This window comes from Petromyzon marinus, chromosome 4 (assembly GCF_048934315.1).
Source record: "Petromyzon marinus isolate PM22_M1 ecotype Great Lakes invasive population chromosome 4, UKy_Petmar_22M1.pri1.0, whole genome shotgun sequence".
Lineage (NCBI taxonomy): Eukaryota > Metazoa > Chordata > Hyperoartia > Petromyzontiformes > Petromyzontidae > Petromyzon > Petromyzon marinus.
The window spans coordinates 24,723,946-24,749,251 of record NC_133670.1 but is presented as its reverse complement, the minus strand read 5'-3'; the positions used below and the strand labels follow the sequence as shown (position 1 = coordinate 24,749,251).

Below are 25,306 nucleotides of genomic sequence, written 5' to 3'. Positions count from 1 at the left end.
TGTCCTGGGCCTCCCCTAGGTAGACTCGGCCTCAAATGAGTACCTGGTGCGGTGTGTAAACATCGCCACTGGGGAGACAAAGGCGGAAGGGCGTGGTGCCGACTGCTTCGTGCGCCGTACCGGCCTTCACAGGTGCTCGCCAACAGCACTCGCTCCAAGCAGTCCACCAAGGCTATACGGGGGTTCTTTGTCTTTGTCTTTGTCTATATACTACTGCACGTCTCGCAGCTCGCCAAGTAGAGAGATTCAAGCTGCGGAGAGACCCCGCTGATCGTTTAAAACCATTTCGGTGCCACGAAGGCGGAGAGGGCAGCGAATTCGGTGCCACCAAACGGAATCGGGGACAATCGGAGGCTACTGGGAGGGAGGAGAATCCGGAGCAGAGCACGTGGGTGACAGAGCCCACGGACAGAGGCGAATGGGAAGGGCGACGTCTTTGCGAGAGGCCGCGCGATGGATGTCTGAAGAGACGGCGAGGGAACCGCAGTGGCAGTGCAGGAGTTTTCAAACTCAAAATGCAAGGAACTTGTCCGTCCGATGTATTCATTTTATTTAGCTTCAAAGCGAACGAGAAAGCGATAACGAGTTAGCTTAGAACGCCGCTCTATGCGGTGAGATGGAGGGGTGGTGGTGGTGGGTGGTGGTGGTGAGTGGTGGGTAGTGGTGGTGGGTAGTGGTGGGTGGTGGTGGATGGTGGTGGTGAGTGTGGAAGCCCCCCCCCCCCCCCCACGGGGTTCAGGGGGACCGTTCCGCGCAACCGAATCGCTCACATGTCGGGTGTCTGCTCGCATGCAACCGGTTGCACGAGCAACCGGTTGCATGCGAGCGACCGCGCCACCGGTTTGCTTCGTGCGACGGTCGTGGCGACTTCCGTCGCACGATTTGCGAAACTGATTATATTTTTTTTGCCGATGACTTCGGCGGTGAAAGTACCCGTGAAACGCGCTCGGTGCGCAACTACCCGCTCAGACGCGTGGGCACAGCGGTTGCAGGCGATGATTTAAAACCGGTTTTTTTTTGCTCCGAGAGAGATTTCGTTTTCGCACAGCTGATCGCTCGCGATGCGGGCACAACGGCTTTATTTGAAATGCACCCAGAGGATGCGGCGATCCGATGCGGTTTTGTTTAAGTTCAACACGAACCGTGTTTGTTCCCAGTGTGACTTTAACTTTGTTCACTTAACATGTATTTTTTTTGTCGTTAGATTAATTGGGATAAGTCTACGTTTGGATGAAACGTTATGGCAGAAGCGGCTGTCGCTTGAACACTTGCAGTCTAGAGTTTACATCGGAAGGGTCTGCACGTAAACATATGCAGTGTATACATACACTCACGTGTAGCATATATAGTATATGTGTGTACAGCATACATATAGCGTAAGTGCAATTTATATAACGTGTGTTCGAACTGACATGGCAGTCAATTGTTGAAAGGTGCTGTGATTACATGTTTGAGTATGCCAGTTGTGAATGTGTGTGCGGTATACGTAATGTTTGTGTGTGCTGTGAGTATACAATGTGTGTGTGCGCTGTGAGTATACAATGTGTATGTGCTGTGAGTATACAATGTGTACGTGCTGTGAGTATACAATGTGTACGTGCTGGGAGTATACAATGTGTACGTGCTGGGAGTATACAATGTGTACGTGATGTGAGTATACAATGTGTACGTGCTGTGAGTATACAATGTGTGTGTGCTGTGAGTATACAATGTGTACGTGATGTGAGTATACAATGTGTACGTGCTGTGAGTATACAATGTGTACGTGCTGTGAGTATACAATGTGTACGTGCTGTGAGTATACAATGTGTATGTGATGTGAGTATACAATGTGTACGTGCTGTGAGTATACAATGTGTGTATGTGCTGTGAGTATACAATGTGTACGTGCTGGGAGTATACAATGTGTATGTGCTGTGAGTATACAATGTGTATGTGTTGTGAGTATACAATGTGTGTGTGTGTGCTGTGAGTATACAATGTGTGTATGTGTTGTGAGTATACAATGTGTGTGTATGTGCTGTGAGTATACAATGTGTACGTGCTGTGAGAATACAATGTGTATGTGCTGAGAGTATACAATGTGTACGTGCTGGGAGTATACAATGTGTATGTGCTGTGAGTATACAATGTGTATGTGTTGTGAGTATACAATGTGTGTGTGTGTGTGCTGTGAGTATACAATGTGTGTATGTGTTGTGAGTATACAATGTGTGTGTATGTGCTGTGAGTATACAATGTGTACGTGCTGTGAGTATACAATGTGTATGTGCTGAGAGTATACAATGTGTACGTGGTGAGTACACAATGTGTACGTGCTGTGAGTATACAATGTGTACTTGCTGTGAGTATACAATGTGTACGTGCTGGGAGTATACAATGTGTATGTGCTGTGAGTATACAATGTGTGTGCTGTGAGTATACAATGTGTATGTGCTGTGAGTATACAATGTGTATGTGTTGTGAGTACACAATGTGTGTATGTGCTGTGAGTACACAATGTGTATGTGCTGTGAGTACACAATGTGTGTGTGCTGTGAGTACACAATGTGTACGTGTTGTGAGTATACAATGTGTGTGTGTGCTGTGAGTATACAATGTGTATGTGTGCTGTGAGTATACAATGTGTGTGTGCTGTGAGTAAACAATGTGTACGTGCTGTGAGTATACAATGTGTACGTGCTGGGAGTATACAATGTGTATGTGCTGTGAGTATACAATGTGTATGTGCTGTGAGTATACAATGTGTACGTGCTGTGAGTACACAATGGGTACGTGCTGTGAGTACACAATGGGTACGTGCTGTGAGTATACAATGTGTGTGTGCTGTGAGTACACAATGTGTGTGTGTGCTGTGAGTATACAATGTGTGTATATGATGTGAGTATACAATGTGTATGTGCTGTGAGTATACAATGTGTGTGTGCTGTGAGTATACAATGTGTGTGTGCTGTGAGTACACAATGTGTACGTGCTGTGAGTATACAATGTGTATGTGCTGTGAGTACACAATGGGTACGTGCTGTGAGTATACAATGTGTGTGTGTGCTGTGAGTATACAATGTGTACGTGTTGTGAGTATACAATGTGTACGTGCTGTGAGTATACAATGTATGTGCTGTGAGTATACAATGTATGTGCTGTGAGTATACAATGTGTGTGTGTGTGCTGTGAGTATACAATGTGTACGTGCTGTGAGTATACAATGTGTGTATGTGCTGTGAGTATACAATGTGTACGTGCTGTGAGTATACAATGTGTGTGTGATGTGAGTATACAATGTGTACGTGCTGTGAGTATACAATGTGTACGTGCTGTGAGTATACAATGTGTGTATGTGCTGTGAGTATACAATGTGTACGTGCTGTGAGTATACAATGTGTATGTGCTGTGAGTATACAATGTACGTGCTGGGAGTATACAATGTGTACGTGCTGGGAGTATACAATGTGTATGTGCTGTGAGTACACAATGTGTATGTGCTGTGAGTACACAATGTGTACGTGCTGTGAGTATACAATGTGTGTGTGATGTGAGTATACAATGTGTACGTGCTGTGAGTACACAATGTGTATGTGCTGTGAGTACACAATGTGTATGTGCTGTGAGTATACAATGTGTACGTGCTGTGAGTATACAATGTGTATGTGCTGTGAGTATACAATGTACGTGCTGGGAGTATACAATGTGTACGTGCTGGGAGTATACAATGTGTATGTGCTGTGAGTACACAATGTGTATGTGCTGTAAGTACACAATGTGTATGTGCTGTGAGTATACAATGTGTGTGTGCTGTGAGTACACAATATGTGTGTGTTGTGAGTATACAATGTGTACGTGCTGTGAGTATACAGTGTACGTGCTGTGTACCCTCCACCACCCGCCATGGACCGGCAAATAAAGCGGTCTCCTCGACAATTGTACGGATTCATGAGCACGTTCACTTGGTAAGCATTCCGTCTCTCTCTTTCTCTCGTCTGAGAGCGACTTGGAGGTGGAGCGAGGAAGAATTACAGACGAGCGGGAAGATGAGAGCAACAAGCCACCGTCTCTGAACATGCACTAACAACAGTTGCCCAAGATCTGCGGTCCTCGATATATTTTAAGATGCCTTAGGCCAATAAGCGTGCGTGTTGCTGTGTTGCTGCGAATACAGTGTATGTGTTCTGCGTGGCTGTGTTGTGTCACGCGTGTGTGTAATGCACGTTAAGTGTGTGTGTTGTGTGTGTTGCAAGTTGGGAGCGAGGGTGTGTGCGCGTGTTTCGTCTGTGTTGATGCGCTGCATGTTGCGCCTCTGTTGTGTATCGCTGCACGCGGTGCATACGCGACCTTCCTAACCATCTTGAGCTCATCATTTGTCGCGCAGTGAATAGACGCGTTGTGTGTGTGTGTTCGGTGTGTGCGGTGTGTGTGTGTGCGGTGTGTGTGTGTGTGTGTTCGGTGTGTGTTGTGTGTGTGTGCGGTGTGTGTGTGTGCGGTGTGTGTGTGCGGTGTGTGTGTGTGCGGTGTGTGTGGTGTGTGTGTTAGGTGTGTGTTGTGTGTGTGTGTGCGGTGTGTGTGTGTGCGGTGTGTGTTGTGTGTGCGGTGTGTGTCTGGTGTGTGTGTGTGTGCGGTGTGTGCGGTGTGTGTTGTGTGTGCGGTGTGTGTTGTGTGTGCGGTGTGTGTCTGGTGTGTGTGTGCGGTGTGTGCGGTGTGTGTGTGTGTGTGCGGTGTGTGTGTGCGGTGTGTGTGTGTTAGGTGTGTGTTGTGTGTGCGGTGTGTGTGTGTGTGCGGTCTGTGTGTGTGTTCGGTGTGTGTGTGTGTGCGGTGTGTGTTGTGTGCGGTGTGTGTTGTGTGTGGTGTGTGCGTGTGTTCGGTGTGTGTGCGGTGTGTGTGTGTGTTGTGTGTGCGGTGTGTGTTGTGTGTGCGGTGTGTGTTGTGTGTTCGATGTGTGCGGTGTGTATCTGTGTATGTGTGTGTGGTGTGTGTGTGGAGTTTGTGTGTGGTGTGTATGTGTGTGCGGTGTGTGTGTGCGGTCCGCGTGCTATGCGTATTGCGAACGCGCATGTGTACACTTGCATGCAACGCGTGCGGTGTTGTGATCCTTGTGATGTTGTGTCACGGTGGTGCTCTCTTTAATGTGTGTGGTGGTGCTCTCTTTAATGTGTGTGGTGGTGCTCTCTTTAATGTGTGTTCCTGCGTGTGTCCTCCAGCACGAGTGTCAGAGTGGTCAGCGCACTGCTCTACGAACCCGACCATCCAAATTCGATTCCCGCTCACGGCGATGAATATCCGCGCCGATCCCTCTCCCCTAGGTAGACTCAGCCTTAAATGAGTACCTGGTGCGATGTGTCAAGCATCGCCACTTCAGGAGACAAAGGCGGTCGGGCGTGATGTTCGCACACGCTCGTGTACCCGCACTTGCCCCAACAGTCTGTCAAAGGCTGTATGGGTGATTGTTGTCCCCTTATGTGTGTGGCTTGTGTTGTATGTGGTTATTTGTATTGTGTGTTGGTTGTGTGTTGAGGACGTGTGTGTGTGTGTTGGGTGCGTTATGAATACGCTACATTATTTAGGCCATGTTGTGTATGGTGTACGCGTTAAGTTCTGCGTGTGTTAAACACGCATTGATACATTGCATAATGTGTTGTATGTGTGTACACGGTGTGTACCGATTAACTGCGTTGTACACACTTGTGCTTTGTGTGCGTGTGTATATATGTTAGAGTGTGTGTTAACTGCGTTGAGTATATACACGTGTCTGTGTTGTGTATATGTGATGTGTTGTGTTACCTGCTGTGTGAGTACATGTCTTTGTGTATATGTTCTTTAATGTGTGTAACTGTGTTGTGAGTACATACACGTGTCTGTATTGTGTATATGTGATGCTTGTGTGTGTTAACTGTGAGTACGTGTCTTTGTGTCCTTCTGTATGTATCTGTATTGTGTACATGGTATAGGGTGTGTGTTTGCTGTGGTGTGAGTTCATACGTGTAATTGTGTATATGTGATGCTTATAGTGTGTGTTGTGTGTGTGTTGTGTGTACACGTGTCTGTATTGTGTACATGGTATAGTGTGTGTAACTGCGTTGTGTACACGTGTCTGTATTGTGTACATGGTATAGTGTGTGTAACTGCGTTGTGTACACGTGTCTGTATTGTGTACATGGTATAATGTGTGTGTGTTGTGTGTACACGTGTATGTATTGTGTACATGGTATAGTGTGTGTAACTGCGTTGTGTACACGTGTCTGTATTGTGTACATGGTATAGTGTGTGTGTAACTGCATTGGGTGTACACGTGTCTGTATTGTGTACTTGGAATAGTGTGTGTAACTGCGTTGTGTACACGTGTCTGTCTTGTGTACATGGAATAGTATGTGTGTAACTGCATTGTGTGTACGTGTCTGTATTGTGTACATGGTATAGTGTGTGTGTAACTGCATTGTGTGTACACGTGTCTGTATTGTGTACATGGTATAGTGTGTATGTGTGTGTAACTGTGTTGTGTGTATATGTGTCTGTATTGTGTACATGGCATAGTGTGTGTATTGTGTACATGGTATAGTGTGTCTGTATTGTGTACATGGTATAGTGTGTGTATTATGTACATGGTATAGTGTGTGTGTATTGTGTACATGGTATAGTGTGTGTGTACTGTGTACATGGTATAGTGTGTGTGTATTGTGTACATGGTATAGTGTGTGCGTATTGTGTACATGGTATAGTGTGTGCGTACTGTGTACATGGTATAGTGTGTACTGTGTACATGGTATAGTGTGTGTGTATTGTGTACATGATATAGTGTGTGTATTGTGTACATTGTATAGTGTGTGTATTGTGTACATGGTATAGTGTGTGTATTGTGTACATGGTATAGTGTGTGTATTGTGTACATGGTATAGTGTGTATATTGTGTACACGGTATAGTGTGTGTGTACTGTGTACATGGTATAGTGTGTGTGTACTGTGTACATGGTATAGTGTGTGTGTACTGTGTACATGGTATAGTGTGTGTGTATTGTGTACATGAAATAGTGTGTGTGTGTGTATTGTGTACATGAAATAGTGTGTGTGTGTATTGTGTACATTGTATTGTGTGTATTGTGTACATGATATAGTGTGTATTGTGTACATGATATAGTGTGTGTATTGTGTACATGGTATAGTGTGTGTATTGTGTACATGGTATAGTGTGTGTGTCTTGTGTACATGGTATAGTGTGTGTATACTGTGTACATGGTATAGTGTGTGTATTGTGTACATGGTATAGTGTGTATTGTGTACATGGTATAGTGTGTATTGTCTACATGGTATAGTGTGTGTGTATTGTGTACATGGTATAGTGTGTGTGTATTGTGTACATGGTATAGTGTGTGTATTGTGTACATGGTATAGTGTGTATTGTGTACATGGTATAGTGTGTGTGTACTGTGTACATGGTATAGTGTGTGTGCACTGTGTACATGGTATAGTGTGTGTACTGTGTACATGGTATAGTGTGTGTATTGTGTACATGGTATAGTGTGTGTGTACTGTGTACATGGTATAGTGTGTGTGTATTGTGTACATGGTATAGTGTGTGTATTGTGTACATGGTATAGTGTGTGTATTGTGTACATGGTATAGTGTGTGTATTGTGTACATGGTATAGTGTGTGTGTATTGTGTACATGGTATAATGTGTGTGTACTGTGTACATGGTATAGTGTGTGTGTACTGTGTACATGGTATAGTGTGTGTGTATTGTGTACATGGTATAGTGTGTGTGTACTGTGTACATGGTATAGTGTGTGTGTACTGTGTACATGGTATAGTGTGTGTGTATTGTGTACATGGTATAGTGTGTGTGTATTGTGTATATGGTATAGTGTGTGTGTACTGTGTACATGGTATAGTGTGTGTGTACTGTGTACATGGTATAGTGTGTGTGTATTGTGTACATGGTATAGTGTGTGTGTACTGTGTACATGGTATAGTGTGTGTGTGTACTGTGTACATGGTATAGTGTGTGTATTGTGTACATGGTATAGTGTGTGTGTATTGTGTACATGGTATAGTGTGTGTGTATTGTGTACATGGTATAGTGTGTGTGTATTGTGTACATGGTATAGTGTGTGTGTATTGTGTATATGGTATAGTGTGTGTGTACTGTGTACATGGTATAGTGTGTGTGTGTACTGTGTACATGGTATAGTGTGTGTATTGTGTACATGGTATAGTGTGTGTGTATTGTGTACATGGTATAGTGTGTGTGTATTGTGTACATGGTATAGTGTGTGTGTACTGTGTATGGTATAGTGTGTGTGTATTGTGTACATGGTATAGTGTGTGTGTATTGTGTACATGGTATAGTGTGTGTGTACTGTGTATGGTATAGTGTGTGTGTACTGTGTATGGTATAGTGTGTGTGTATTGTGTACATGGTATAGTGTGTGTGTACTGTGTATGGTATAGTGTGTGTGTTGTGTTTTTGTTGTGCGCGTGTCACTCAGCCGGCTTGCTCTTTGCCTCGTGTGTTAAATCTCAAATTCACTTCCCAGTAAAATTACCTCGTAAGACGAAATACAACCCCGCCATAGTAATGATTAGTATTACATATATATTTGTAAAATGTATTTCAAGAAATGCATTATCCGGAAGGTGAAAATTACGAAAGTTAAATATGAATGAAGAAGCTCTTACCGAGGTCTATTAAAACCGCGACAGTCGGCACCACCACCACCACCACATATTCCATGCGACTGTACTCCACATCCGAGATCTCCGCCTTGCTCTCTCTCTCTCTTTCTCCCCTCTCTCTCTCTCCCTCCTGTCTCCCCCCCCCCTCTCTCCCTCCTGTCTCCCTCCCCCTCTCTCTCCCACCTCCCCCTCTCCCCCTCCCCTGTCTCCCTCCCCTCTATCCCCCCCCTCCACGTCTCCCCCCCCACCCCTATCTATCCTGCCTCCCCCACTCTCTCTCGCTCTCCCCCTCTCTCTCCTGTCTCCCCCTCCCCCTTCTCTCCACCCACCACCTCTCTCTCTCTCGCCCCTCTTTCCCTTCTCGCTCTCGCCCCCCTCTCGTCTCTCCCTCCCTCTGTGCATGAATTCTAAAGCCGCAGGGAACCGCGAGTTTCTACACGTGGGGGAGGGGAGAGAGGGGGGAGAGTGTGTGGGGAGAGATGGGGGTAGGGTGTATGTGTGTGTGTGGAGAGATGGGGGTAGGGTGTATGTGTGTGTGTGGAGAGATGGGGGTAGGGTGTATGTGTGTGTGTGGAGAGATGGGGGGTAGGGTGTATGTGTGTGTGGGGAGATGGGGGGTAGGGTGTATGTGTATGTGTGGGAAGAGATGGGGGGTAGGGTGTATGTGTGTGTGTGGACAGATGGGGGGTAGGGTGTATGTGTGTGTGTGGAGAGATGGGGGTAGGGTGTATGTGTGTGTGGGGAGAGATGGGGGTAGGGTGTATGTGTGTGTGTGAAGAGATGGGGGGTAGGGTGTATGTGTGTGTGGGGAGATGGGGGGTAGGGTGTATGTGTATGTGTGGAGAGATGGGGGTAGGGTGTATGTGTGTTGGGAGAGATGGGGGGTAGGGTGTATGTGTGTGTGTGGAGAGATGGGGGTAGGGTGTGTGTGTGTGGGGAGAGATGGGTGTAGGGTGTATGTGTGTGTGTGTGGGAAGAGATGGGGGTAGGGTGTATGAGTGTGTGGCGAGAGATGGGTGTAGGGTGTATGTGTGTGTGGGGAGAGATGGGGGTAGGGTGTATGAGTGTGTGGGGAGAGATGGGGGTAGGGTGTATGTGTGTGTGGGGAGAGATTGGGGTAGGGTGTATGTGTGTGTGTGGGGAGATATGGGGGTAGGGTGTATGTGTGTGTGGGGAGAGATGGGGGTAGGGTGTATGTGTGTGTGTGGGGAGAGATGGGGGTAGGGTGTATGTGTGTGTGGGGAGAGATGGGTGTAGGGTGTATGTGTGTGTGGGGAGAGATGGGGGTAGGGTGTATGTGTGTGTGTGGGGAGAGATGGGGGTAGGGTGTATGTGTGTGTGGGGAGAGATGGGGGTAGGGTGTATGTGTGTGTGTGGGGAGAGATGGGGGTAGGGTGTATGTGTGTGTGTGGGGAGAGATGGGGGTAGGGTGTATGTGTGTGTGGGGAGAGATGGGGGTAGGGTGTATGTGTGTGTGTGGGGAGAGATGGGGGTAGGGTGTATGTGTGTGTGGGGAGAGATGGGGGTAGGGTGTATGTGTGTGTGTGGGGAGAGGTGGGGGTAGGGTGTATGTGTGTGTGGGGAGAGATGGGGGTAGGGTGTATGTGTGTGTGGGGAGAGATGGGGGTAGGATGTATGTGTGTGTGGGGAGAGATGGGGGTAGGGTGTATGTGTGTGTGGGGAGAGATGGGGGTAGGGTGTATGAGTGTGTGGGGAGAGATGGGGGTAGGGTGTATGTGTGTGTGTGTGGGGAGAGATGGAGGTAGGGTGTATGTGTGTGTGTGGGGAGATATGGGGGTAGGGTGTATGAGTGTGTGGGGAGAGATGGGGGTAGGGTGTATGTGTGTGTGGGGAGAGATGGGGGTAGGGTGTATGTGTGTGTGTGGGGAGATATGGGGGTAGGGTGTATGTGTGTGTGGGGAGAGATGGGGGTAGGGTGTATGTGTGTGTGTGGGGAGAGATGGGGGTAGGGTGTATGTGTGTGTGGGGAGAGATGGGTGTAGGGTGTATGTGTGTGTGGGGAGAGATGGGGGTAGGGTGTATGTGTGTTTGTGGGGAGAGATGGGGGTAGGGTGTATGTGTGTGTGGGGAGAGATGGGGGTAGGGTGTATGTGTGTGTGTGGGGAGAGATGGGGGTAGGGTGTATGTGTGTGTGTGGGGAGAGATGGGGGTAGGGTGTATGTGTGTGTGTGGGGAGAGGTGGGGGTAGGGTGTATGTGTGTGTGGGGAGACATGGGGGTAGGGTGTATGTGTGTGTGGGGAGAGATGGGGGTAGGGTGTATGAGTGTGTGGGGAGAGATGGGGGTAGGGTGTATGTGTGTGTGTGTGGGGAGAGATGGGGGTAGGGTGTATGTGTGTGTGGGGAGAGATGGGGGTAGGGTGTATGAGTGTGTGGGGAGAGATGGGGGTAGGGTGTATGAGTGTGTGGGGAGAGATGGGGGTAGGGTGTGTATGAGTGTGTGGGGAGAGATGGGGGTAGGGTGTGTATGAGTGTGTGGGGAGAGATGGGGGTAGGGTGTATGAGTGTGTGGGGAGAGATGGGGGTAGGGTGTATGTGTGTGTGGGGAGAGATGGGGGTAGGGTGTATGTGTGTGTGTGTGGAGAGATGGGGGGTAGGGTGTATGTGTGTGTGGGGAGAGATGGGGATAGGGTGTATGTATGTGTGTGGAGAGATGGGGGTAGGGTGTATGTGTGTGTGGGGAGAGATGGGGGTAGGGTGTATGTGTGTGTGGAGAGATGGGGGTAGGGTGTATGTGTGTGTGGAGAGATGGGGGGTAGGGTGTATGTGTGTGTGTGGAGATGGGGGGTAGGGTGTATGTGTGTGTGTGGGGAGAGATGGGGGTAGGGTGTATGTGTGTGTGGGGAGAGATGGGGGTAGGGTGTATGAGTGTGTGGGGAGAGATGGGGGTAGGGTGTATGTGTGTGTGGAGAGATGGGGGGTAGGGTGTATGTGTGTGTGGGGAGATGGGTGGTAGGGTGTATGTGTGGAGAGATGGGGGTAGGGTGTATGTGTGTTGGGAGAGATGGGGGGTAGGGTGTATGTGTGTGTGTGGAGAGATGGGGGTAGGGTGTATGTGTGTGTGTGTGGGGAGAGATGGGGGTAGGGTGTATGTGTGTGTGTGTGGGGAGAGATGGGGGTAGGGTGTATGTGTGTGTGTGGAGAGATGGGTGTAGGGTGTATGTGTGTGTGGGGAGAGATGGGGGTAGGGTGTATGTGTGTGTGTGGAGAGATGGGTGTAGGGTGTATGTGTGTGTGGGGAGAGATGGGTGTAGGGTGTATGTGTGTGTGGGGAGCGGTGGCGCTGTGTTTAGCGCACGGCGTTTCGACCCCGGCGAGTCGAGTTCAATTCCCGCTAAGGACCTAGGGCATCCCCTACGTCGACTCAGCCTGAAATGAGTTCCTGGTGCGGTGTCTAAACATGAGTGGAGACAAAGGCGGTCGGGCGTGGTGCTGGCCACCAACCCCGTCGCGTGCCGTTCCGACCTCAATAGGTGCTCGCTAACACTCTTTGTTAGGCTGCACTGCGATCTTCATATTAGTTCTATAGGCGATAGGGATTTGGGGTTGTGGAGAGAGGGGGTGTGTGAGTGGGGGGTGGGGTGCTGGGGGTATATTAAGGGGTTGTGGGGGTGGGGAAGCAGGGTTTGGATAGGGAATGATTGTCCAGTTTCACAAAACCTACAGACTACACCCTGAACAGACTACACCCTGTACAGAGTACACACTGTACAGAGTACACACTGCACAGTTTAACACCCTACACAGACTACACCATGCACAGACTACACCATGCACAGGCTACACCCTGCACAGACTTAACACCCTGCAAGGTGCATTTCGTGGTCAATCCCACCGGCTGTACAACCCACAGGTCGCCTGCTCGATCTCCCGGCACGGCAGAAGTAACTGGTCGGCCGAGTTGATGTTCACGCGTCCCCAGGCGCGGACTCCCGCACCCAACACCCCTTGGTGTGCTGGCGACGACACGTGGGGGACTCTCCACCTCTCTCCCACGCCGTCTGATCAGCGTGGAAGATTAGGCCAAAGACCCTCGAGAGAGGGCGGCGGCGGGGGGGGAGTTGGCTCGGTTCTCCAGAGCTCCCTCGAGCTCAGCGTTGTGAGCGGGGTCACAGCACGCTTAGAGTACGGTGCAGGGCGATTTATCCATTTATAGATACCCCACGCATATATAATGGTCCTCTCGCTCTCTCCTCGGCAGCTGATCGATTGACGCCGGCGAATGCAATGGGGTGGCTCCGTGTCTTGCAGAGTGCTAGGCCAGAGATGCAACGGGTGCAACTGGGATTGGCGGAGCACGTGCAATCAATCGTCAGCCCTTGTTATATATTTTTAGTGGGGTGTCTATAAATGGATCGCGCTGTGTGTTTCACCATTTCGCCACTGCTGGGCGGTCGGGTGGAGCGGTGGCGCAGCGGTTGCCGCAGCGAACTGCTGCGCTGTGAACTCGGCCACGGACGAGTTCGACTCCCAGCCAAGCTATCGCGACTGGAGATCGCAAGCTGTCCCTGGCGTGGTGAAGTAAGATTAATAAATCCCCATTATCCAGAGGCGTGCCGGAAGACTTCAACCAGCAGTGGATAGACAACGGGATGCATGCAACGTGTTTACTCTATCACGGTGTATGCATGCTGATCGATCAGTATCTATTATTAATCTTAGGATGCACACCGAGGCGGGGTGTTGCCACCGTCTCACTCATGCTCGGTGAAGCTCCCCCCCGCGGCTCCATCTCCACGAAGGTGGTGCCCTGGGGTCGCCTTTGACTCCCGTTCCGCCACCGGTCTTCCCCCCATCGCCGTTCCCTTCCGGCCAACGGAGCTCCCTGCCCAGGCCTCCTCCTTCCAGACAATACTCAACACGGTCGATACCAGCACCGTATGTGGCCTTCAGGGAGAACACTGTATAATCGGCGACGTTTCGGGAAATGGCCCTCCTTCATAGCACACACAGTGCAGATGAGGGGCTTTTCTTCTTTGAATCAAACCATTGAAAACTCGTTCGATTTAAAACGATTTTTTTAGATCGTTTTAAACGAATTTCTTTCGAACTGCTTCTCGCGTTTAGTTTCCTGTCCTTCACCCGCACCTACGATCAGCACGGTTGGCTACGTACGGCGAGAAAGAAGTTCAACGTACATACATACGTACAGAGGCCGGAGAGAAGCATCGCATATTACATACTAGCACCACATTTGTCTGGCACTTTACTCGCGGAGGGTTGGGGGGGGGGGCGTGACATCAGCAGGCGCACTGCGTAACGCTGCCGCATGCGGGTGACATCACAGAGATGTGACGTCACAGCTCACTTGCCGTGCAAAATATATCCATTATTGCGCCCCCCCAAAAAAATATACAAAAGTCTATTTTTACAATTTTTGCATGGTGTACAGTCTGGAAAGTACCCACATGGCAAATTTCAAGTTTGATGCATGTCGGGAAGTACGCTAAACATTTTGAACAGACACACATTCACGAATTTCCCTTTTGTGTGTATAGAAGATAGAAAGATTAGCCATTTAAAGCGAATGTGTTGGGAGGGGGTGGGGGGTTCTTCTTCTGTTTAATTGTGCTGATGCTACCTCTGCCAACGTAACAGCAGCAGCATCAGGCAATGAATGAATACTACACACGAGACGACCTGCTTCTGTTTAACCAGCTACGGCCCGGGGTGAGGAACTGAAGAGTCGCTTTGTGGATGCACCGCGCTCCCAGGGATGGGTCACCTCGCCCGGCTTCTCCTCGCCCAGCTGTCCAGCAGCCGCTGGTTCTCAACCCCTCTGCCACTGTCAACCAAGGCTGGCACGGCCCGGCTTCATTCATTCGGGTTTTAATCGGTTTTTATATAAAACCGGAGCACCTGGATCCTGCCCAAATCCGGTTTTATTCGCTTTTATTGAAGTTAAGTCGGGATTTCAGTCGCACGCACGCACCCCATTAGCGGCGTTCGGGCCGGGGCCCGGGCTCAGCCGCCGTGCGCGCTCCAGAAGATCGGCCATCAAACTGTTCAGCGGGGCCACGTCGACCGCTGCTGCTGCTGCTGCTGCGTCTGAGCGAAACTTCTTCTCGACGCTGGGATTGATCCATTCCAAGTTGAGGAGCAGCCTGGCGCCCGGCACAGTCGAGAAGCTCGTCTTCATTAAGCCGAACCTCAACGCGTTCTACGACTACCCCACGCCCGGCGACGGCCACGACAACACCGAGTCCAGCGGCGAGAGCGACGACGAAGACGAGGAGGAGCAGGATTGAAGTGTGCACGAGACGCCGATAATACAATCAGGTTTTAATCGGCAAAATCGGGTTTAATTCCATTAAAACCAATAACCCGATTTGTCGGGCAAAAAAATGGGGGTTTTCCCCACCCTTGCTGTCAGCGATTCTGCTTCATTGTCGTCTGGAAACACGCATTCATTTTAGATTGTTTTAGATTATATCTTTTTTTCCTGCGGCTGTAAATTTCCACGTGATAAGCCACTTTTGTTGAACTATCATTTGTGACGAGGTTGCTTCTGAAAAAATAAATCTCAATACCTCGGTGGGGTTTACCTGATAAGATGAGTAAAACATTGTTTAGTTTTGTCTGTATATATTTTAAAGTTATTTGTTTACCTTTCCTCTACTCTGCACTCCTATCGCGTTTTTGTAACGTTTGTTGTTTAAATTTTTTTTAATTTTATCTACGTGACTTTACCGAAAGAATCAAATAATATTGTTTGTTGTTGTTTTAACCTTCTGACCGCGTGCCCCCTACTGGACATCTATGAAGAAGAGCTTTTTTGCTTATCGGATTCCTCCGGAATAAATACTGATTCTGAATGCCAATCAATAACTATACCCACACACAGCCTGATGGAGCAAAGCTACAGTCCGACTCGACTCTCTGTGCGTGGAGACGAATCCGGAGCTCTGCCAAGCCATCGGCGGCACGGCCGTCAGCACACGCCAGCCTCTTATTGTTGAGTTCACGAATTGAACATCTGCGTGTTTCATTGGTGAGTGTTACAGTGGTGTGTTGTTGGTGTGTTGTTGTTGTGTTGTTGTTGGTGTGTTGTTGTTGGTGTGTTGTTGTTGATGTGGGGGCAGGGTGGGATGCCTTGCCCCCCCCCACCCTCCCCCTATTGGTGGCCAAAGCTACGTGTTGGAGCCACCCTGGACAACCACCACGAGATTTGTTTTCAACAACAACAACAATGTCGAATAACAACAAACACTGATTTTAAACGCAGCGCTCCTACAGCCTTAAATGTCCGAGACCGTGAGCGTGAGTGACGACGCTGTGATGAGCAGGGCAAGAAGAGGCACGATCTAGAACAGCCTCTGTGAGCGACCTCGCGAGACAACTCCAATATTGGGCCACCCCCACCTCACAGATTGCCGCACTCCCTGAGCCGATGCCGTTGACCTCACGACCCCACCGCTCCATCGTGTACCGCGTGCCCGAGTTGCCCTCAAACTCAACCGATGAGTGCAAAGCACTCCGGGCGGAATGGGCGTCCTGAATTCGAACGCAGATTCTGATCAGCAAGTTTCGACGATTGGGCATGTGCCTCCCGAACGCGATGCCACGTGCAAGAGGAGAATGAAGGGCTGCCAGTGTGGTGGGGGGAGGAGGGGTTGAGAGGGCTCTCGTTACACGGCCCCCGAATGCGCCAGAGATCTCACCAGATCTCGGGAGCTAAGCGGGGGCGCCGCCTGCTTTGGTGGCCGGTTGGGTTGCATGGGTGCTGGTCAGCTGCTGCGTGGGTACGACGCTGACACGTGGAGGGAATCGCAGCTGAAAATCCATTGCTGTAGTTTACTTGCGTACCGCTCGCCAGCCCGCATTGTGTGGGGAGGGATCGCAGTGTGGGGGAGGGAGAATGAGTAGGAGAAAGTGTTGTGTGTCGGGAGAGTGTGTGTGTGTGGAGAATGTGTGTGTGTGTGGGAGAGAGTGTGTGTGTGTGTATATGGGCAGATATAGTACCTGTTGAGAGTGTGTGTGTGTGGGGAGAGATTGTGTAGGGAGTGTGTGTGTGTGGGCAGAGAGAGTGTGTGGGGAGAGTGTGTGTGGGCAGAGAGAGTGTGTAGGGGAGAGTGTGTGTGGGCAGAGAGTGTAGGGGAGAGTGTGTGTGGGCAGAGAGAGTGTGTAGGGGAGAGTGTGTGTGGGCAGAGAGTGTGTGTGTGGGCAGAGAGAGTGTGTAGGGGAGAGTGTGTGTGGGCAGAGAGTGTGTGTGGGCAGAGAGAGTGTGTGGGCAGAGAGAGTGTGTGGGCAGAGAGAGTGTGTGGGGAGAGTGTGTGTGGGGAGAGAGAGTGTAGGGGAGAGTGTGTGTGGGCAGAGAGTGTGTGGAGAGTGTGTGTGGGCAGAGAGTGTGTGTGTGGGCAGAGAGTGTGTGTGGGGAGAGTGTGTGTGGGCAGAGAGTGTGTGTGGGGGAGAGTGTGTGTGAGGGAGAGTGTGTGTGGGCAGAGAGAGTGTGTGGGCAGAGAGAGTGTGTGGGCAGAGAGAGTGTGTGGGGAGAGTTTGTATGGGAGAGTGTGTGGGCAGAGAGAGTGGGGCGCGTGCAACAGATTCGGTAGAGAATGTGTGGGGGGTGGGAAGAACAGAGGGGGTGGGGTGTGGGTGGTGGGGAGGAGGAGGAGGAGAGAGTGTAGGGGAGAGTGTAGGAGAGAGAGTGTAGCGGAGAGAGTGTAGGAGAGAGAGTGTAGCGGAGAGAGTGTCCGGGAGAGAGAGTGTAGCAGAGAGAGTGTAGGAGAGAGAGTGTAGCGGAGAGAGTGTAGCGGAGAGAGAGTGTAGGAGAGAGTGTAGCAGGGAGAGTGTAGGAGAGAGAGTGTAGGGGAGAGAGTGTCGGGGAGAGAGTGTAGGAGAGAGAGTGTAGGAGAGAGAGTGTAGGGGAGAGAGTGTCGGGGAGAGAGTGTAGGAGAGAGAGTGTAGGAGAGAGAGTGTAGGAGAGAGAGTGTAGGAGAGAGAGTGTAGGAGAGAGTGTAGCAGAGAGAGTGTAGGGGAGAGTGTAGGAGAGAGAGTGTATGAGAGAGAGTGTAGCGGAGAGAGTGTCCGGGAGAGAGTGTAGCAGAGAGAGTGTAGGAGAGAGAGTGTAGGAGAGAGTGTAGCAGAGAGAGTGTAGGGGAGAGTGTAGGAGAGAGAGTGTATGAGAGAGAGTGTAGCGGAGAGAGTGTCCGGGAGAGAGTGTAGCAGAGAGAGTGTAGGAGAGAGAGTGTAGTAGAGAGTGTAGTAGAGAGTGTAGGAGAGAGAGTGTAGGAGGAGAGAGTGTAGGGGAGAGAGTGTAGGAGAGAGAGAGTGTAGCAGAGAGAGTTTAGGGGAGAGTGTAGGAGAGAGTGTAGGAGAGAGAGTGTAGCGGAGAGAGTGTCCGGGAGAGAGAGTGTAGCAGAGAGAGTGTAGGAGAGAGAGTGTAGCGGAGAGAGTGTAGCGGAGAGAGAGTGTAGGAGAGAGTGTGGCAGAGAGAGTGTAGGGGAGAGTGTAGGAGAGAGAGTGTAGGAGAGAGAGTGTAGGGGAGAGAGCGTAGGAGAGAGTGTAGGGGAGAGTGTAGGAGAGAGAGTGTAGGAGAGAGAGTGTAGGGGAGAGTGTAGGAGAGAGAGTGTAGGAGAGAGAGTGTAGGAGAGAGAGAGTGTAGGAGAGAGAGTGTCGGGGAGAGAGTGTAGGAGAGAGAGTGTAGGAGAGAGAGTGTAGGGGAAAGAGTGTCGGGGAGAGAATGTAGGGGAGAAAGTGTAGGAGAGAGAGTGTAGGAGAGAGTGTAGGAGAGAGAGTGTAGGAGAGAGAGTGTAGGAGAGAGAGTGTAGGAGAGAGAGTGTAGCAGAGAGAGTGTAGGGGAGAGAGTGTAGGGGAGAGTGTCGGGGAGAGAGTGAAGGGGAGAGAGTGTAGCAGAGAGAGTGTAGGAGAGAGTGTAGGAGAGAGAGTGTAGGGGAGAGAGTGTATGGGAGAGAGTGTAGGAGAGAGAGTGTAGGAGAGAGTGTAGGGGAGAGAGTGTAGGAGAGAGAGTGTAGGAGAGAGAGTGTAGGAGAGAGTGTCGGGGAGAGAGTGTAGGGGAGAGAGTGTAGGAGAGAGTGTAGGGGAGAGAGTGTAGGAGAGTGTCGGGGAGAGAGTGTCGGAGAGAGGGTGTAGGGGAGAGAGTGTAGGAGAGAGAGTGTAGGGGAGAGAGTGTAGGAGAGAGAGTGTAGGAGAGAGAGTGTAGGAGAGAGAGTGTAGGAGAGAGAGTGTAGGGGAGAGAGTGTAGGAGAGAGTGTAGGGGAGAGAGTGTAGCAGAGAGAGTGTAGGGGAGAGTGTCGGGGAGAGGAGAGTTGCGTGGCGTCTCCCACGGCCTCTCGAGGTGCAGACGACACCGCAGGCGCTGTCACGTTTTGGCGGGAGACACAGAGAGACACAGAGAGACACCGAGACACAGAGAGACACTGAGAGACAGAGAGACACAGAGAGACACCGGGAGACACAGAGAGACACCGAGAGACAGAGAGACACCGGGAGACAGAGAGATACACCGAGAAACAGAGAGACACCGAGAGACAGAGAGACACAGAGAGACACAGGGAAACAGAGACAGAGATACAATGGGAGCCACAGAGAGACACCGGGAGACAGAGATACAATGGGAGACACAGAGAGACACCGGAAGACAGAGAGATACATCGAGAGACAGAGAGACACAGGGAGACACCGGAAGACAGTAGGATACACCGTGAGACAGAGAGACACAGGGAGACACAGAGAGACGCAGAGAGACACAGAGAGACACCGAGAGACACAGGGAGACACCGGAAGACAGAGAGATACACCGAGAGACAAAGAGAGACAGAGAGACACAGGGAGACACATAGAGACACAGAGAGACACCACCGAGAGACACAGAGACAGAGATACAATGGGAGACACAGAGAGACACAGGGAGACACAGAGAGACACAGGGAGACACAGAGAGACACCGAGAGACACAGGGAGACACCGGAAGACAGAGAGATACACCGAGAGACAAAGAGAGACAGAGAGACACAGGGAGACACAGAGAGACACTGGGAGACACAGGGAGACACAGAGAGACACAGGGAGACACCGAGAGACAACGGGAGACACAGGGAGACAACGGGGGACATCCGCACGTTCAGTGGGCGATGGTGCTCAACGTTCCCAGGTGAGGGGCCACGCGCCTCGCCAGAGTCGGCATCGCCTCGAGCCCCCCACCGCTGAGCCCCCCACCACTGAGCCCCCCACCACTGAGCCGCCCCCACCTTTACGGGGCCGCCGCTCCTGCCAAAGTCATTGTGGCCGGGTCGACGATCGAGACGACGACGATGAAGACGACGACGAGGAGGAGGAGGAGGAGGAGTTGACGCGGACCAAAACCGTAAGACGTGTTGTCTGTGTGTATCTGTGAGTGTGTCTGTGTGTGTGTGTCTGTGTCTGTCTGTGTGTGTCTGTGCGTGTGGGGAGCGGTAGTGTAGCGGTTAGCGCGCTGCGCGATGAACCTGGCGACCCGGGTTCGATTCCCGCTCACGGCCAACACCAGTGACGATTATCTTAACCGGTCCCGGGCTTCTCCTAGGTCGACTCAGCCTCAAATGAGTACTTGGTGCGGTGTGTAAACATTGCCACTAGGGAGACAAAGGCGGTCGGGCGTGGTGCTGGCCACCCACCCCCTCGTTCCGGCCTTCATAGGTGCTCGCCACTACAGTCTGTTAAGGCTATATGGGGGATCTTTGTCTCTGTGTGTGTGTGTGTGTTGTCTGTTTTGTGTGGCTGTGTGACCGGCTCCAGTTTAACAGCAGAGGTCTCACTCCGAATCAGTCGAGCGGCAATATATTTTCATCGGTTGCGTAACGCTGTGTGGAAGCTACCTGGTCTGTCGCTCCGCACTAAGCTTCATGTCTTCTCAGCCACGGTCATTCCCTCCCTTCTCTACGCTTGCGAAACGTGGATCCCCCCTAATGGAACATCTTCGCCGGTTAGAAACATTTAGGCTGGCCTGCCTACGATCCATCCTGGGTTTAACCCGGCTGGATTGAGCTCCTCCGGCAGGCAAGGCTGCGTTGGGCTGGGTCATGTAGCCCGCATGCCCAGCCACCGCATGCCGAAACAGCTTTTGTTCAGCCAGATTGAGGGGGCTAAACGGGCGCGGCACGGGCTAGAGAAGAGATGGAGTAATGTGGTACAGGAGGACGTGGAGCTGAGTGGACTTGCCGATGACTGGTACCAGCGGTGTCAAGATCGGCCTCTGTGGAGGAGGCTCGTGAAGGACGCTACTGGGCAGTTGGAGGCAGTCGCCCTCCAACAACAACGGAGGGCGGAGGAGCGACGCTCACAACAGCGAGCGGAGCGCCGGGTGGCTAAAGCACAGCAGGTTGGCACAGGTGGTACATCAGCCAGTCATCTCAGTCATCTTAGTAAGTCACCTGGGTCTGCCCCATGACCTCCTGTCAGCGGGCGTTCGACACTTCACGTGGCCTCAAGGTGCACATGTCCTGGCGTTGGTGTACGGTGCTATTTCAGGAATATTTTGATGTTTTTTCCTGGATTTTCTGTTTGCACAGTCACACAAAGTCACTTTAAGATGTTTTATTGTTTATGTTTTTTTGCGGTTGCACCCGATTCAAGAGCCGAATGGCTCACAGGGCTATACCAAATAAATGGAACTATGGAACTATGAACTGGCACAAGCGTCGTGGTGATGTCACCGCCACTTAGTGGCGAATGGCGGTTGTTGTTGATGTGAGTCTGTGTGTGTGAGTGTGTGTCTGTGTGTGAGTGTTGTCTGTGTGAGTCTGTGTGTGTGTCTGTGTGTATCTGTGTATGTGTCTGTGTGTGTGTCTCTGTGAGTCTGTGTGTGTGTCTGTGTGTGTGAGTGTTGTCTGTGTGAGTCTGAGTCTGTGTGTGTGTCTGTGTGCGTCTGTGTGAGTTTGTGTTCGTGAATCTTTCTGTGTCTGTGTGTGTCTCTTTGTGAGTCTGTGTCAGTGTGGTCTGTGTGAGTTTGTGTGTGTCAGTGCTGTCTGTGTGAGTCTGTCTGTGTGTCTGTCTGTGTATGTATGTCTGTGTGTGTGTGTCTATGTAAGTCTGTGTGAGTTTGTGTGCGTGAATCTGTGTTTGTGTCTGTGTATGTCTGTTTGTGAATCTGTGTGTGTCTGTGTATGTCTGTGTGTGAGTCTGTGTCAGTGTTGTCTGTGTGAGTCTGTGTGTGAGTCTGTGTGTGTGAGTGTTGTCTGTGTGAGTCTGTGTGTGTGTCTGTGAGTGTCTGTGTGAGTGTGGGTGTGTCTGAGTGTCTGTGTGTGTGTCTGTGTGAGTCTGTGTGTGTGTATGTCTGTGTGTGTCTGTGTGAGTCTGTGTGTGTGTCTGTGTGTGTGTATATCTGTGTGTGTGTCTGTGTGAGTCTGTCTGTGTGTGTGTTTGCGTGCGTGTGTCAGTCGACTGCCTCAAATGAGTACTTGGTGCGGATGCGATTAACATCGCCACTGGAAAGACAAAGGCGGCCGAGCTTAGTGCTGGCCTCCCAGCCCCTTGTGTGCCGTGCCGGCCTTCATAGGTGCTACTCGCTAACAGCACTTGCCCCAACAGTTTGTTAAGGCTATACGGGGAATCTTTGCTATTGTTTTTGTGTGTGTCAGTGGGGAGCGGTAGTGTAGCGGTTAGTGAGCCGCACTACGAACCTGGCAATCTGAGTTCGATTCCCGCTCACGGCCAACACCACTGACGATTATCTGGACCGGTCCTGAGCCTCCCCTAGGTCGACTCAGTCTCAAATGAGTACCTGGTGCGGTGTGTAGTAAACATCGCCACTCGGGATACAACGGCGACCGGGTGTGGTGCTGGTGACCCAGTCTTCGTTGGTGTTAGCTATCATCACTTGCCCCAAAACTAAGTTATACGGGGGGTCTTCGTCCTGTCCATCTGTGTGTGGCTGTGTGGATGTATATGTCCGTCTGTGTGTGTGTGTTGTTTCTCTGTGTCGGTCTAACAATGTGTGTGCGTGGTGCTGGCCACCCATCCCATCGTGTACCGTGCCGGCCTTCACCGGTGCTGCTCGCTAACAGCACTTGCCCCTACAGTCTGTTAAGGCTATACGGGGGGATCTTTGTCTTTGTGTATGTAGGACAGTGTTTGTGGCTCTTGATCTGGAGCCGAGGTACCAAAAAAAACACTGCCCGAAGCCAAACCGCAACCAGCGAGGTGAGAAGTGAAGGTTCGAGTTAAGGTCAGGACTGATGTCTGTGTGTGTGCTTGTGCGTTTACACATGCGACAGCACACACACACTAGAGTATACACATAGAGAGAGAAGGAGAATCAATGCCTGGTCTGACACTGGTGGTGATACAAGGCCATAAAGAAGGTTGTCTCTGGTGTAGGCCAATAAGTTTCAAATACAGTGCTCTTTGTATTATTATTATTGTCATCAGAGCGTGTTTGTTTACATGTTTTGCCACAGGTACGTGTGGTTAATGCAGACTTGATGCCTTGCTAAATGTATCTTATTTGGTGTTTCAACATCTCAACACCTCCCTGTTTTATTGCCAGAAGGGGTAAAACACATCGTCTGATTTTATTTACACCTCGAATCAATCGAGTTCCACGTTGATTTCGTCTCACCGGATGAGAACGCCACCAGAGACCCAAGATAGAGGAATCGCATTCGCCAGAGTGACGGGTGTCACCTACATTACGGAAGCAACAGCGTAAACAACAACAACAACAACGACGAATTGACAGCGTGGAGCATTGTGGGTACTTAAATGAACGAAGACGGTCCCAGTGTCCCCGCATACGAATCGGACGTTCTTCTTTTGAACTTCCCATTGGTACCCCATGACCTGTCAACCTCTCATCAGTGCCCTACCTGATTATTACAGACCAATTCAGATCTTATTGGTCACCCCCGTGCACCCTTAACAAATCTCAACGTTCATCCTGTACACTACACTATACACTACTTTACACTACACTATACACTACTTTACACTACACTATATACTACTTTACACTACACTATACACTACTATACACTACACTATACACTACTATACACTACACTATACACTACTATACACTACACTATACACTATTATACACTACACTATACACTACTTTACACTACACTATACACTACTTTACACTACACTATACACTACTTTATACTACACTATACACTACTATACACGATATACTACTATACACAACACTATACACTACTATACTCTACACTATCCACTGCTTTATACTACAGTATACACTACTATACACTACACTATACACTACTATACACTACACTATACACTACACTACTTTACACTACACTATACACGACTATACACTACACTATACACTACTATACACTACACTATACACTACACTACTTTACACTACACTATACACTACTATGCACTACACTATACACTACTATACACTACACTATACACTACTTTACACTACACTATACACTACTTTACACTACACTATACACTATTTTATACTACACTATACACTACTATACACTATACACTACTATACACAACACTATACACTACTATACACTACACTATACACTGCTTTATACTACACTATACACTACTAAACACTACACTATACACTATTATACACTACACTATACACTACTTTACACTACACTATACACTACACTACTTTACACCACACTATACACTACTATACACTACACTATACACTACTATACACTACACTATACACTACTATACACAACACTATACACTACACTACTTTACACTACACTATACACGACTATACACTACACTATACACTACTTTACACTACACTATACACTACTTTATACTACACTATACACTACACTGTACACTACACTATACACTACACCATACACTACTATACACTACACTATACACTACATTATACACTACACTATACACTACACTATACACTACTATATACTGCACTATACACTGCACTATACACTACTTTACACTACTTTATACTACACTATACACTACACTATACACTACACTATACACTACACTACACTATACACTACTTTAAAATATACTATACACGACTATACACTACACTATACACTACTATACACCACACTACTACATACGTGTCAACCCTTTATCAGTGCCCTACCTTATTACAGACCAATTCGAGACCCTATTGGTCACCCCCGTGCACCCTCAATAAAGCTCAACGTTCATCCTACAAAGTCACCATCACAAGGGGAGAGAAACACAAATCGACAAACAAAATGTATTGAAACGACTGCGCGTCGTATGGAGCTGACAACTCAATTCCCCTGGACAAGAAGAACACGTGGGTTAAACCGCGTGTGGGTGTCGACACGGCATGATGGGTGGGTGCCTGACCACAGCTTTCCCGCACCAACATTGCCACACATCAGCAGCAGCAGCAGCATTTGTGCCACTTCTGCAAGCAAAGCAAAGCACCGGCCTCCACCTTGGCGGGTCTCATCGGCGGCATTGGGCTCGTGAGACAAACGCCGCTGGCTTCCGCCGCAGTGGTTGTTATTATTATTGGCTCCTCCGCCACACCCCCCCTCCCCTAGGTCGACTCAGCCTTAAATGAGTAGGGCGCACGATGCTGTTGGCAAAGCGCTCGCCCTCTGAAGCCAAGAGACGGGGTGTGGGGGGTGTAGGGGGGTCTTTACGCGTCGCC

The 25,306-nt window shown here is 49.8% G+C and overlaps 1 protein-coding gene across 2 annotated transcripts in view; it reads right to left on the bottom strand.

The window, feature by feature from the left end:
* The window catches only part of LOC116938868 (uncharacterized), a 75,222-nt gene extending 66,465 nt beyond the window's left edge, over positions 1-8,757 (bottom strand). Inside the window, exon 1 of one of the 2 annotated variants that reach the window (XM_076060326.1) lies at positions 8,664-8,757. The gene's annotated coding sequence lies outside the window, so the exon portion shown is untranslated. The remainder of the gene's footprint in view (positions 1-8,663) is intronic. The other variant, XM_076060324.1, reaches the window with a different exon arrangement.
* Positions 8,758-25,306: the final 16,549 nt, after the last annotated feature.